Here is a 12,957-nt window from a genome sequence, read left to right as displayed (position 1 = left end):
CTCCCTAATGGTCCAGGCGTACCCCAGGTGCTCCCTAATGGTCCAGGCGTACCCCCAGGTGCTCCCTAATGGTCCAGGCATACCCCCAGGTGCTCCCTAATGGTCCAGGCATACCCCAGATGCTCCCTAATGGTCCAGGCGTACCCCCAGATGCTCCCTAACTGCAATGACTCCCTATTGGCAGTTCAGGGCCTCATGCTTGCTGTGTGCTTCCTGGGGAGAGCTCTTCCAACAACCTACCCACATGCCTTGTTTCTTCACTCCACTCATGTTTTTGTTCAAAGGTCAAGACTGTGCACAAGTCTGTGACCCCTTGAAACCGCATTAAGTGCAAAAGAGACACTAATGCCACAAAGTGGCCCTCTGACCTTCCCTCTCACAAATACACACACCCCAGTAAAAAAATATATATTTATTTTATGTAGGCACTCATGTACTTTACAGGTTTCACATCCTCTTCTCCCCATGTTCTTATGAGATTGGTACCATTTGCTGCCCCCGTTCACCAGGAAAATAACTAAAGAGTGAGGAACAAAGTGTCCACGAGCACAATGACGACTACCCGTCACAGAGCTGCCATTTTCAACAGGAGCAGTTTTATCACAACATGTTCTCTGAACGCTACATATGCTTCAAAAGCGGAAGATCATCTCTAAGGTCCTATCTAGTTTGGAATTTGCAATTCCATTTGTGCTCTGTAAAGACTTTGTTTACACATTTTAAAAAAATATTTATTTATTTATTATGTGTACAGTGCTCTGCCTCATGTGCCCCTGCAGGCCAGAAGAGGGCGCCAGATCACATTATAGATGGTTGTGAGCCACCACGTGGTTGCTGGGAACTGAACTCAGGACCTTTGGAAGAGCAGTCAGTCCTCTTAACCTCTGAGCCATCTCTCCAGCTCACACATTGTTTTACTAGTTCAGTAAAATACAGTAAAAAACAAAAACAAAAACAAAAAACCCAAACCATCTACAGAGCTTATTCCAGGACAGTCAAGGCACAACACAGAGAAACCTTGTCAAACAAAACAACAAAAGAAAGCCAGGTGTGGTGGCGCACCTCTTTAATCCTAGCACTCGAGAGAGTCCGAGGAAGGTGGATTGATGTGAGTTTGAGGACAGCCTGGTCTGCAAAATGAGTACCCCAGGACAGCCAGGGGTACAGAGAAACCCTGTCTCCAAAAACCAAAAACAAACCAAAACTAAACAAAAACCCACAAACAAAATACCCAAACCAAAGCAAAACAAAAAACTCCAATAACAACAAAATAAATAGTCCTCAACAAATAAAGCAAACAACCATACATACTGATTTTGGTCACTTAGCTTTTCTGGTTTACCAATACACATGTGTACTTAGGTAGGACAGAGACTGCAGGTTTGGTTACTTCAACATTTTTTAGTAGATTTTATTTTTACATTTATATGTGTCTTGCCTGTATACGTGTGTACCCCAGTGCATTTTCGGGGAGGCCCTAGAAGAAGGTGTTGTTGGATCCTTTAGAACTGGAACTCTGGATGGGAACAGAACAGAGATTCTCTGGGAGAGCGGCCAGTTTGTGCTCTTGACTGACAAATCATTTCTCCAGCCTCCAATTACTTTAAAAAAAAAAAAAAAAAGGATTTATGTGTACTCTATATGTGTGAATAGTCCACATGTGTGTGAGTGAGTTCCTGAAAAGTCAGAAAAGGATGTCAGGTTCCTCTGGAGTTGGGAGTTACCGGCGGTGTGAAGCTGTCCAAGGTGGGTGCTGAGAAACAAACTGGTTCTCTGGAAGGGCAGCCGCTGAGCCATCTCTCCAGCTCTGGTTGTTATTTTATTTTTTGAAATAGGCTCTCACTGTTTGGCCCTCGCTGGCCCGGAACTCAGAGAGCCAGCCTGCCTCTGCCTGAGGGCTGGGATTAAAAGCATATACCACCACACCGATTTGCCACGGTTACTTTACGCATTTCCATGGAACTCAAGACTGGTCTCGAACTCGAAATGTACGCAACAACGTACCTTGAGCTTCGGATCCTCCTGCCTCAGTCACTGCAGCGCTGGGATTATAGCCCCGTGCTTTGAATTTTTGCAAACCAAACCACTACGACACAGGTCATCACTAAACGTTCCCGCGTTCTGTAAACTTAAACGGTAAGGCACATTGACTACACGACTACCTAACTCTGAGGTTCGTTTTTTCATGAACTTTTGCGGCGAAGTTTCTTGAGCTGGGGGGCGGGGGGTGGGAGAGGGCGGCGGTCGAAGAGCGAGGTCTCAGGAAACCTTAGGGCAGCCTCCTGAGCCCACGACATCCCGGTGGCGATTGTGGCTCTCGGGGCTCAGTGGAAAGAACCGTCCGTGAACGCCTCCGGGACCAGAGCCACCTTCGCAGCCACCCAGCTGTCCTGGCACCCCGAGAGCCTCTTGCCGGCTGGAGCCACGTTCTCCCGAAGATCACAAAAACCAGACTGGCAGGCAACGTGCGACCGCGAGCCGCAACACAAGGGCGGGCAGTACGGTACCTAGCCAACCTTCCGGCTCCTTCAACAACAACCTTGTGTCTAGACCGCGTTCTCATCACTTCCGGAACTGAGTACGGCCAATCGGCGTAGCCCGTAGCGTAAGACCCACCCTCTCGGCAGGAGGACAGCCAATCTAGTCGCCCTCTCGGCCCGCGTCCCAGCTGCAACGGCTGCACATCTTCCCGGGACCTCTTCCTGGTCCCGCCTCATACCTGCTACGGAAGCCGTCAGGCCGTCTGCGCCCTTTCACCCCGCCATCGCATTTCCTCTCCGACGTGACGTGAACGGCCCCTGCCGCTCCGCGGGGCGGGCCAATGGCGGTGGCGGATACGGCGAGCCAATGGGCGGGAGCCTCTCATGCGGCCGGCGCCCGCCGCAGCCACCGCTGGGTCCTGGAGCCAGAGGCCGCCCGCGACAGAGCGCGATGGACCGAGGGCCTCAGCCGGGGAGGCGCCGCGGCGGAGTCCGCGGCCAGACGCCCCCGCAGTAGCGTCCGCGCGAGCGCCTCGGCCGCGCGTGAGCTTCTGCGCGCAGAGGGCGGGCTTGCATCCCGCCGGCCCCGCGCTCGCCGCAGCCTACAGCCCGCGCGCCGCCGCCGCCTTCCCGCCCGGGCCGCGCGGCCCGGGAAACGCGGCCGCGGGCTGCATGGGCAGCGCCCGCGACCCGCCGCCGTTCCGCCGCGGAGCCGCGTCGCCCTCGGAGCCGGGTGAGAGGCGCCGAGGGCCCCGGGGGGGTGGTGGTCGGTGCGGGCGTCGGGCGTTCCCGCGGCCTTGCGGCCTGCAGGCCTCCTCCGCTGCCCGCCGCCGCGGGTGCCCCGGGTTGGGCCGTGCGCCGCGAGAGGCCGGTCGGTGGGCCGCGGGGAGTCCTGCGAGCGGCCGTGAGGGGCTGAAGGTGGCCTCCGGGGCCAGCCTCGAGGCGTCCCGGCGGTCGGGCGGCCGTGAGGAGCTGGGGAAGGGCTCCGGGGCGGGCCGGGGAGGCCGTGGGGATGGAGGGCGGATCGAGGGCGGGCGGGCCTCGGCCGAGGGGCGACGGTGGGTTAGGGGGTCCTTTGGACGCCGGGCAGCCGACGGCGGGCTCCCCGGGGGGGGTGTCCCTGGGGTCTGCAGTGGCGCGGACCGCCGACCTCTGACCCTCGGGAGGGGCGCCGTCGCCGGGCTGGTGGTAGTTGTTATTCCCAGCGTCCCTATTATTATCGTGTTTTGAAATGAGAGCAGGCGGCCCTCCGGCTGCGAGCCGAGCCGGAGGGGGCGGGCGAGCCGGGGACCTGGAGCTGTGGGGTGCGGAGGCGCGCAGGCCCGAGTGGGGGCAGGAATGCGGGGCGGCGGGGGGCGTCTGGGGGAGGGGAAGGCGGGACTGGGGGCGAGTGGGAGGAAAGCGGTGGAGGCGACGGCTGCAGGAGCAGCCCTTGGCCTCAAGGAACAATGTGAGACGTTGCCTGAAATGTTAATTTCCGTTCCTCATTTCATCATCCCCTGGCAAGGCGGTAGCTGCATGTGTGTGTGTGTGTGTGTGTGTGTGTGTGCGTTCGCGTGTGTGTACGTGTGTGCAGGGCTGGGCCTGCCACATGGATCCAGCCCCCTCGCAGACGGATGTGCGGTTCAGTTTCTATGTATGTGGCTTGGTGTGGAGTCTTAATTTTTCTTGAGGCCTTGTCTTTTTGGTGCCTCAGTAGGGTTTTCTGTTTTTCTTATGTTTCTGGAAAGCTAGTCTAACATAGCAGCAGCTTCGAGGGGTTTTGGAAGTCTCGTGAAGGTTAAGCTGGTCCTCAGCAAGGCTGTATGCTCTGAGATCTCCCGATTACATGTGTCTAGTGCGCTCATGTTTCATAGTAGTTTCTGCAGCCATGAGAAGTTTTACACCCACTTAAGAGAACTGGCTAGTTTTACAAATTTTATGGTAGAAAAATCAGGTTTCCTGCTTAGTTGGTGAGCTTTCTGTGGCCCTTTGGACACTATCCCTAACATTCCATTTAACCGAATAAAAGTGCACAATTGTTGATTGTAAGTAAAATCTTACTTAGGCTACTGCATCTTCTGTGAGGGGTGAGGAGAGATAGTAACTCAGCAAAAGGTGTAGGTTATAGGGGTTGTGTAAAAAGCTATCAAAACAGTTACTGTCTTTGGTGTGTGGGATCCCAGTCAGTGGGATAGCTTGGGTAGTTCCATGGCAGAGTCTCCGAGAATGGCACTGCCCTGAGTCCTTTATTTCTTTTTTTGAGCATTGGCCGCTCTGAGGACCTGTAGTTCTATTGTGTCTCTTTAAGCAGTTGCACAAATACTCCGATGTCACTTTGCAGCTGTACTTAAAACGGAAAGATGCCTTGCTTAACTTTGGTTGTGACCCTTGAATTGGATCCCCGCGTAGCTGGTGTTTCCTCCCCCACACTCCATTCAGCTGTTGTTCTCCTTTCTGTAGTTTCACGCTGAAGAGCAGGGTCTCATGTGATAGGCTGGCCGTCCTGAATGGAATGGGATGGGAGGGAACAAAGGCCAAGTTGCTATGACATTTTTCTCTTTGTGCCTGCCTCTTGCATTCCTTGAAAAGCAACCCAAAAGATACTGCAAAATTTGACTTCAACTTGATTCTTTGAGGAATGTTTCTTCTTATTTTCTTCTTGTGATAAACAATATAGAGCAAAGCTTACCAGAAGTTCTTTGAAGTGTTCCGTAATTTTGAATTCTTCATTTACAGTTCCAGGTCTGTGCTAGCCTTCGAACTTGCATTTTCTGTTAGGTGTTTTCTCTAGACTAGCCATGTTAATCACGCTGCACTGTCAGAGCCTTTCATCTCACTAAACCAGATGGGCTACTGATGACTAGTGGCTGTCATGTTAGCTATAATTACAGTGTTGATTCAGTGACCAGAAGAACTTTCTACAAATAGAGTTAAAGAAACTATGCTGTATGTATTTAAGAATATTTTTCTAGAAGCTTTCTGTGTGTGCCTTGGATACCTAAGTGGGCTTGACATACTAAAACCATGTTCATTAAATATAAGAGGAGGGTGTTTTGCATATTGGCAGTGAGCCCATCATCAATTAAATAACATAATTAGAAAGCATCAGTAAATGCTGGTTCAGAGAATAATCTGCATTTGTTGCCAAAATAAGTGTTTTGATCTGTCCATTACCCCATGTAAGTCCCTTCATCCCTCAAATGGTAAGTGTAATGGATGAGTTTCTCTTAATAGCAAGATATTTGCCAGTTAATAGGTGAAAATGATGATGTAGTGCATGTCTGGCCACATGCTGTGACAGTTTATTACTGCTGTGTAGGCAGTGCTCCGAGACTCAACATGGCCCTTGTGATAACTTCAAACAAAAATCGAATGAACTTAAATAACTGGGAGTTAGTGTCTTGAAATGTTTTCAGTATGTGTTTTTATTTGAATTTCAAATGGAATTTCTGTCCACTTCAGCTTTCTCAGTTTTGTCTTAAAGCTATATGAAAGAGGGTGTCAGTCCTCAGCTCCGGAACTCGGGCAGTTGGATAATTGGCATAGAAAACCTTCTTAGGCTTAGGAAATGAATTGCTTTAATGACTACTTCATTAATTCCTATAGATATTTTTATTCTTAAGTGTCTTGTTTGGTGGATATTTGTGGCATTTCTTCAGCTAGACTAGAATTAAGCTTTGTATTTAAATGTCTGTTTTTGCTATTCTGAGTTTTAAAATTATCATTTAAATATCCTGTTCAATTTTTCTTCTTTTGGTTTTTGTTTTGTTTTTTTCCCTCAGACAGGGTTTTTCTGTGTAACAGCCCTGGACTTGCTTTGTAGACCAGGCTGGCCTCGAACTCAAAGAGATCGGCCTTTGCCTCCCTGAGTGCAAGGCATGGGCCACCACACCCGGCTAGTTGTTCATTTTTAAACACAAAATTTTTCCTCCCTGAAGGTCTCAAGCAGTCCACACCGGCTCTGAACTTCTTATGTAGCAGAAGTTCACCTTGGAATTCAGATTCTCCTCCTCCCACCACCTAATGCTAGGATAGCACAGGCTGCCACCAGGGCTTCCCAGTCATTAGGCAAGTTGAGCTATATACTCAGCCCCTCAGACAGTATTTTTTAAAAGTACAATAGAACTAAAAATACTGTTGTGTGATGAGTACCACAATGATGATTGTGAGCTGGTGTGTGTTTGGGGCTGGGGTCAGGTTGGCTACATAGCAAGTTATAGGCTGGCTTGAAGTACTCAAGAATTTGTCCCAGAAAACCCACAGTGCTTGCTACCGAGCCTGGCGACCTGACTTTGGTTCCCATATCCTACGTCTCAGCTGGTTCCCTCAAGTTGCCCTTTGACTTTCTTTGCCTTTGTATGCATTCGATGACACAGGCCCACAAAATAGATACATGCTCACAAAAACCAGACAACCCACACCCTAGCCCCACCCCCCAAAGATACAACCCAGCCCATATTCTGTGACAAGCTTCTGTTGAGATTCTTGGTTCCATGGCTTTGACATTTTGATGTGCTTGTCTGCTGATAAATGACATATTAGATTCTTATACTAATACCTCCTGTGTTTAGTTCTGTGCTGCTTCCTCTTAATGAAACATCTTCCTTCCCTCCCTCCCTTCTTGTTTTAAATAAAATGATTTTGTTTTATGTACTTAGTGTGTTGCCTGTGTGTGTATCTGTGTAAAGGACATACTGACCCCTGGAACTGGAGTTAGGGTTGTGAGCTGCCATGTGGGTGCTGAGCATTGCACCCTTGTCCTCTGGAAGAGCAGCCAGTTAGTGCTGTTTACTGATGGGCCATCTCTCCAGCCCCCTTTTTCTTTTTCTTTAAAGACAAGGCCTCATGTATATGTATACTGGTACTAAGCAGAGAATGACCTTGACTTTGTAATCTTCCTACTTCCAGGGTAACTGGTGTACACTGTCACACCCTGTTTATTCTATGCTGGGGATTGAGCCCAGGGCTCATTGCAAGCTGTGGAAGCAGTTTCCTGATTGAGCTGTATCTCTAGGCCCTCCCACTCTAGCCGCGCCTCTTTGTCCCCCCCCCCCCCCCCTTAAGTCAGTCTTCCCCACCTCCCAACAGGGTTTCCCTGTAGCCCTGGCTGTCCTAAAACAGTCCTTGCTCTGTAGACCAGGCTGGCCTCCAACTGGAATTAAAGGCATATGCCACCACCACCTGGCTGGACAGGATTTATATATAGCCCAAATTGGTTTTGATCTGCCTATGTAACTGAGGACTGTCTTTGTAATTTTTGTTCTTATTTTTAAAATTAAATTTATTTATTTGTGTAGTAGCCAGGCATCCTTGGAATTCTGGATCCTTCTGTCTCACCTATCCAAGTGGTGAGATACTAGGTCTGGTTGTTACTGAAATTTCTTTTTTGTTTTTTGAGACAGAGTTTCTCTGTGTAGCCTTGGCTGTCCTGACTTGCCTTGTAGACCAGGCTGGCCTCCAACTCACAGTGATCCACCTGCCTCTGCCTCCCGAGTGCTGGGATCAAAGGCGTGCGGCACCATGCCTGGCCACATTACAATTTTTAATGTTAGCAAAATTATAGTTATGAAGATCAACAGAAATGATTGTGTGGTTGGGGGTCACCTCAGCATAAGGAACTGTCATACAGGGTCAGCATTAGGAAGGTTGGGAATCACGCTTTAAATAGTATATATGGAAGTGTAGGAATTGCTTTGGTGGGGAAATTGCTAGGAATTGTATGTGCTTTTCAGCTGCTTTCCCGTTTGTCTTCCTTCATACAAGTTTGCCTTTGTAGTTTAGCTGGAGGTATAGAGCGTGGCTCACGGTTGTTACAGATTAACAGAACGATAATGAGGGGAAGATTTTCTTTTTTGTGGGAAGAAAATGCTTTCTGTGAAAGAAATATTAATAAGACTTTCAGGCCAAAGGAAAAGTCTACAAGAAGGTTTCTACTCTGATTTCCACACCCTTCCTGTACAGTCCCAGTGTTGTGGCTTGGTAAAGGCTAGGCTCTGTGTGTGTGTGAAGTCAGCTGCTGTTGCTCACGGGATGGAAGTATTGACCTGTGGTGAGTACCTTCTCCCTTAAAGGCAGCTTGATGAGTGGTTTACTGTCATAGGAAATCTTCAGCAGTTTATAAAATAAGCTCTTTGGGCCCTGCGTGGTGGTGAACACTTTTAATCTTAGTAGGAGGATGTTTGAGTTGCAGGCCAGCCTGGTCTATAGAATCTTGGGCCTCTGTGACTAGGCCCTATTTGAGAACAAGCAAGTAAACAAACACCTCTCTTCCCAAGCTTTTTGAAGGGAAATATACCAAAGTAGAGTTGTATGTTGTTTTTCCTTTTTAGGCTTAGGTTTCTTTCTTTTTGAAACCAGGTCTCATGTAGCTCAAGGTGGGCCCCTGCCTCTTGATCCTCTTAAGTTCTGAAATACTGGGATTACAGGTGTGTTTTGCCATGTACATCCTTAAGTGTGTATGTGTTATGCATCTGTCTCTCCATGTATGTGTGTGTGTGTACACATACATATATAATTACATAATTATTTTTATTATCTGTACATGCACATTTTGTCTGCATGTATTTAAGTGTACTTTCTGCTATTGCTGGGGCCCATGGAGGTCAGAGGAAGGTGTCATGTCATATCTTCAGGAATTAAAAACATGGACAGTTGTGAGCCACCATGTGGGTGCTGGGAACTGAACTAGGGTCCTCTGTCAGAGCAGTAAGTGCTTTTAACTAATGAACTATCACTCCATCCCTGGGCTCATAGACTTAACGTTTTTTAAATTTTAAAACAGGGACCTGATGGTTGGGATGTAGCTTTTGTAATATGTCACCTGTCTACCATATGCTACCTACCTGGCTACCTATTAGAGACAGGCTTTCTCTATGTAGCCTTGGCTGGCTTGGAATGCCCTCTGTAGACCAGGCTAGCTTTGAACTCAGAGATCCACCTGCCTCTACCTCCTAAGTGCTAGAATCAAAAGGTGTGTGTCACCACCATCCTGCAGCAAAAGTTTCTTTAAAATTTTAATTATTTAAGATCTTGTTTCTGATGCTGGGCATGGTGGTGCATGCCTTTAACCCCAACACTTGGGAGCAGAGGTAGGTCGATTGCTGGGAGTTCAAGGCCCGCCTGGTCTACAAAGTGAGTCCAGGACAGCTAGGATTGTTACACAGCGAAACCCTGTCTCGAAAAACCTTAAAAAAATAAAAAATAAATAAAAACTTGTTTCTGTGTAATTAGGCTGATCTCAAACTTGTGATTGTCTTGCCTTAGCTTTCTAAATGCTTGGATTACAGATGTGTACTAAGACATTAGGACAGAAGTTTGTTTTTTGAAAAGAAAATTAAAAGCCTGGCAGTGGTGGCACACAACTTAATCCTAGCACTTGGGGAGGCAGAGGCAGGCATATCCCTGTGAGTTGGGGGCCAGCGTGGTCCACAGAGTGAGCCCGGGTCAGCCAGGACTAAAACAGAGAAACTCTGTGAAAATAAAATAAAATTGTGTGAGAGTTCTTGGTTTTGGTAAGTGGGCTAGGCTTGTTTGGTTTAATCATGCCATAGGAAGGAACTGTTGGCTGGGTCTGAGCCATTTAGACACATTTCTAGATTTGAGAAATCCATAGCTGGTTCCGTGAGTACAGAATTAAGTGGATTTTTAGTAAGAACACAAATTTATGAGATTGTTCAGAGGCTGACAAACTTGTTGACAGTCTAGGCTGTTTGGTGACTTCACTTTTCTAAGTCCCAGCTTGTGGTGCTCTAGAATGGGGATCTAGAGGGGCTGTTTCCAAGGCATTTCCCTTCATTGGTTGCATTCATGTCCTGTCCTGGCATCATTGTAGTAAATTGTTACCTTGAAAGTCTGTAGATATTTTTTTCTGCTTGTAAAACAGTTACGTACATGAAGAAAAGTTGGCTTTTTATTTAAGAAAACAAAAGCAAAACATTAATATTTGATCATTTTGATGGTTTTTAATTTCGTGGTTAAGTAAGTACATAAAACATTTTCCCTCATCTTTTACTTAAATTTGAAGAATGAGCTTGGGTTGAGGAGCATAGCTTAATATGGTAGCTTGCCTGGTCTCCATAAAGAGGCCATCCTCTGTACTTCCTTTCTCAGAAAAAGGCCATGCTAGGATAGGGTGACATTGAAATTTAATTTGTAAATGTTTAATAACCATGACATCAGATTTTGATCTAAAATACAGCAAATGCATCTGTTTTTTCCCCTCTCCTGAAGCAGAAGAGAAGTACTGAGGAACTTCATTTCTTATTCTTAAGTTATTACTATTGGGGCTGGAGAGACGGCCCTCTTAGAGAGGGCTCACTTCCATTTCCAGGGTCCATGTGGTGGCTTGCAAGCACCCATAATTCCAGCGCCAGGAGGTTGGATGCCCTCTTTTTGGCTCAGAGGGTACCAGGCACACAAGTGGTGCATAGTGATACATACAGGCAAGCTACTTACACACACACACACACACACACACAATTGATTTAAAAAGCTATGTGTGGCTGTGGTGGCACATGCCTTTAATCTCAGCACTGGGGAGGCAGAGGTAGGAGGATCTCTGAATTCGAGGCCAGCTTGGTCTGCAGAGTGAGCCCCAGGACAGCCAGGCTGTCTCCTCCCCTCCCCCCAAAGAAGTTATTAGTTTTCCATTGCATTTCTTAGTAGCCTAGGGCCTTGTGCATGCTATGCAAGTGCTGTACCCCTGAGCTGCACACCCAGCGGTCTTCACCGTGGTTCTAAATGTGGGTTTTACATCCTGTAGAACAGGAAATAAAAAACCTTAAAAAACAAAACCCAAAGCAAATCTTTTGACAGAGTTAACTTAAAAAAATTATCACTGGAGGTAACAACACCAGTTGCTCTTGCAGAGGCCCCATGTTTGATTCCCAGCACCTACATAGTGGCTCACAAATGTCTGTAACTCCAGGTCAAGGGGATCTGAGCCCCTCTCTGGTCTCTCCACAGACATGTGTCTAGGCACCAGGCACACATTGGTGCACAGACTTAATACAGTTACATATAAAGATTTATTTATGTATATGGGCCTTTTGTGTGCATGTACATTTGCACACCAGGAGAGGGTATCAGATCCCATGGGACTACAGTTACAGATAGTTGTGAGCCACCATGTGGGTACTGGGAATTGAATTCAGATCTTTGGAAGAATAGCCAGTGCTCTTAATGTATAAGAAGTTACAGCCGGGCGTGGTGGCACACGTTTAATCCCAGCAGATTAAAGGCAGAGGCAGGTGGGTGGCTGTGAATTTGAGGCAGCCTGGTCTACAAAGCAAGTCCAGGACAGCCAAAGCCACACAGCCACACAGAGAAACCATGTCTCGAAAAACAAAACAAAAGAAAACAAAAAAGCCACTAAGATAACTGGCCAGCTAAAGGATATGTAGAATGGGGGGGGGGGGGAGGCCTAGAAACAAACAAAAAACCGCAGAAATGTTATGGGAATGTTTTCCTTTCAATCCCAGGTGTGGGCATACGGGCAACAGCTGACTGATTTGCCTCGTGCTCTAGCAGGGATGTGAGTTTGTCAGCTGCAGATAGTTTCTGCAATGGTGTGACATTTGGAATTCTAGGGGACTTTTCAGAGGGTATTATCAACGGTAGAGTCCCAGTAGGCAGGCAGGTGGTGGTTGTCGCTCAGGGTGGTTGGTTGTTGGTTGTTGGTTGTGGTTTGTTAAGTAGTGGTGAGCAAAGGAGAAACAGCAAGAAGGAATTAGATGCCCTGCCTGCAAAGATCAGGCTTGCCCCCAGGGACTCGAGCCCCTCCCAACCCTGACTCTATTCAGGGGTCGCGTTCCTCGCTGTCCTTTCTTCCCTCTCTTACCTAGTGCGAGAGGGTTGAAAGGGGTGGGTAAGGGTGGAGGAAAGAAGAACCCACAGAGTAGCAAAAGCCAGCTGCACCAACTGAGAACCGAGTGTTTAAATTCATGCACCAATGAAAGACATTTCTCATTTAAACCACCACAAGGTCTATTGTTTCAATAGTTTGATAGTGAAAATATCTCATTAGAATATATTCATTTCTGCCAGCTGGCTTATAGTCCTCCATCCTAAAAGCTAAAAAGCTAAAAGCTAGCAGCTAGGAGGGACATCAGTCCCCTTTCACTTTATTACTATGTGTGCGTGCCTGTTTGTGTGAGCTGCATGTATGGTGAGGTCAGAGTGGTGAGTCAGTTCTCTCCTACTGTAGGTTCTGGGGACTCACCTAAGGTCCTCAGGTTTGTGTGGCAAACCCTCTTTGTGTGAGCTGACACTTGATTTTGGAACTAGCTGGATACTCTTTGTTATTCCTCTATAAGTGTTGAGTAACCTTAATTAAATTAAAATAAATTAGTTGGGCTAGAGAGATGGCTCAGTGGTTAAGTGTGCCGCCTGCTCTTCCAAAGGTCCTGAGTTCAATTCCCAGCACCCACATGGTGGTTCACAACCATCTGTAATGTGATCTGATGCCCTCTTCTGGCCTGCAGGTGTACATGCAGGC

At 47.6% G+C, this 12,957-nt stretch overlaps 1 protein-coding gene across 2 annotated transcripts in view; it reads left to right on the top strand.

Annotated features, from left to right (window-relative positions):
* The first annotated feature begins 3,122 nt into the window (after window positions 1-3,122).
* Window positions 3,123-12,957, top strand: part of Ankrd11 (ankyrin repeat domain containing 11) — a 158,680-nt gene continuing 148,845 nt past the window's right edge. Inside the window, exon 1 of one of the 2 annotated variants that reach the window (XM_051168669.1) lies at window positions 3,123-3,213. The gene's annotated coding sequence lies outside the window, so the exon portion shown is untranslated. The remainder of the gene's footprint in view (window positions 3,214-12,957) is intronic. The other variant, XM_051168668.1, reaches the window with a different exon arrangement.

Source organism: Acomys russatus, chromosome 26 (assembly GCF_903995435.1).
Source record: "Acomys russatus chromosome 26, mAcoRus1.1, whole genome shotgun sequence".
In the NCBI taxonomy this organism is placed as follows: Eukaryota; Metazoa; Chordata; class Mammalia; order Rodentia; family Muridae; genus Acomys; species Acomys russatus.
Note: the sequence above shows the minus strand (reverse complement) of the source record. Positions and strands in the feature narration are given on the sequence as shown.